Raw genomic sequence first — 1,594 nt, 5'->3', positions numbered from 1 at the left:
CATTCCCTGACTGGGAATCGAACCCAGGCCATGACAGTGAGAGCGCCAATCCTAGCCACTAGACCATCAGGGACACACTTTCTTAAAGAATAACTAGGTGAAATTACGTTAATAAACCATCACAGTGTCACATAATGTGGTTGGGAAAATGACAAATCTCACTTCACCTAACGGTATCTCGAAGTTAAGTACCTTAAATTAGCATTCTATGACTGGGAATCGAACCCAGGCAGCGCAGTGAGAGTGCCGAATCCTAGCAACTAGACAATCAGGGACACACTTGCTCAAAGAACAACTATGTGAAATTACGTTGATAAACGATCACAGTGTCACATAATGTGGTGAGAAAATTACAAATTTCACTCCACAGAACAGTAACTCGCAGTTAAGTACCTTCAAATTAGCATTCCCTGACTGGGAATCGAACCCAGGCCGCGGCGGTGAGAGCGCCGAATCCTAGCCACTAGACCATCAGGGACTCACTTTCTTAAAGAATAACTAGGTGAAATTACGTTAATAAACCATCACAGTGTCACATAATGTGGTTGGGAAAATGACAAATCTCACTTTACCTAACGGTATCTCGAAGTTAAGTACCTTAAATTAGCATTTTATGACTGGGAATCGAACCCAGGCCATGGCAGTGAGAGCGCCAATCCTAGCCACTAGACCATCAGGGACACACTTGCTCAAAGAATAACTATGTGAAATTACGTTGATAAACGATCACAGTGTCACATAATGTGGTTGGGAAAATGACATATTTCACTTCACGAACGGTAACTCGAAGTTCAGTACCTTCAAATTGGCATTCTATGACTGGGAATCGAACCCAGGCCACGGCTGTTAGAGCGCAAATCCTAGCCACTAGACCATCAGGGACACACTTGCTCAAAGAATAGCGAGGTGAAATTACGTTGATAAACGATCACTGTGTCACATAATGTGGTTGAGAAAAATGAGAAATTTCTCTGAACTGTAATGTAACTTGAAGTTAAGTACCTTCAAATTAGCATTCCCTGACTGGGAATCGAACCCAGGCCGCGGCTGTGAGAGCGCCGAATCCTAGCAACTAGACCATCAGGGACTCACTTTCTTAAAGAATAACTAGGTGAAATTAAGTTAATAAACCATCACAGTGTCACATAATGTTGTTGGGAAAATGACAAATCTCACTTCACCTAACGATATCTCGAAGTTAAGTACCTTAAATTAGCATTCTATGACTGGGATTCGAACCCAGGCCGCGCGGTGAGAGCGCCGAATCCTAGCAACTAGACCATCAGGGACACACTTGCTCAAAAAACAACTATGTGAAATTACGTTGATAAACAATCACAGTGTCACATACTGTGGTGAGAAAATGACAAATTTCACTCCACAGAACGGTAACTTGCAGTTAAGTACCTTGAAATTAGCATTCCCTGACTGGGAATCGAACCCAGGCCACGGCAGTGAGAGCGCCGAATCCTAGCCACTAGACCATCAGGGACACACTTGCTCAAAGAATAACTAGGTGAAATTACGTTGATAAACCCTCACAGTGTCACATAATGTGGTTGAGAAAAATGAGAAATTTCTCTGAACTGTAATG

General features: G+C 42.8%; 4 non-coding genes across 4 annotated transcripts; all 4 read right to left on the bottom strand.

Moving 5' to 3' along the window:
* Window positions 1–2: 2 nt before the first annotated feature.
* trnae-cuc (transfer RNA glutamic acid (anticodon CUC)) lies at window positions 3–73 on the bottom strand. Its single transcript has one exon. It is a non-coding gene; the product is annotated as a tRNA-Glu (tRNA).
* A 333-nt stretch (window positions 74–406) lies between these two features.
* On the bottom strand, window positions 407–478 carry trnae-cuc (transfer RNA glutamic acid (anticodon CUC)). Its single transcript has one exon. It is a non-coding gene; the product is annotated as a tRNA-Glu (tRNA).
* A 537-nt stretch (window positions 479–1,015) lies between these two features.
* On the bottom strand, window positions 1,016–1,087 carry trnae-cuc (transfer RNA glutamic acid (anticodon CUC)). The gene has a single exon. It is a non-coding gene; the product is annotated as a tRNA-Glu (tRNA).
* Window positions 1,088–1,420: 333 nt separating this feature from the next.
* On the bottom strand, window positions 1,421–1,492 carry trnae-cuc (transfer RNA glutamic acid (anticodon CUC)). Its single transcript has one exon. It is a non-coding gene; the product is annotated as a tRNA-Glu (tRNA).
* Between the last annotated feature and the right edge of the window lie 102 nt (window positions 1,493–1,594).

The sequence above is a fragment of the Anarrhichthys ocellatus genome, unplaced genomic scaffold (assembly GCF_004355925.1).
Source record: "Anarrhichthys ocellatus isolate YVR2014 unplaced genomic scaffold, GSC_Weel_1.0 scaffold8814, whole genome shotgun sequence".
Classification (NCBI taxonomy): Eukaryota; Metazoa; Chordata; class Actinopteri; order Perciformes; family Anarhichadidae; genus Anarrhichthys; species Anarrhichthys ocellatus.
Note: the sequence above shows the minus strand (reverse complement) of the source record. Positions and strands in the feature narration are given on the sequence as shown.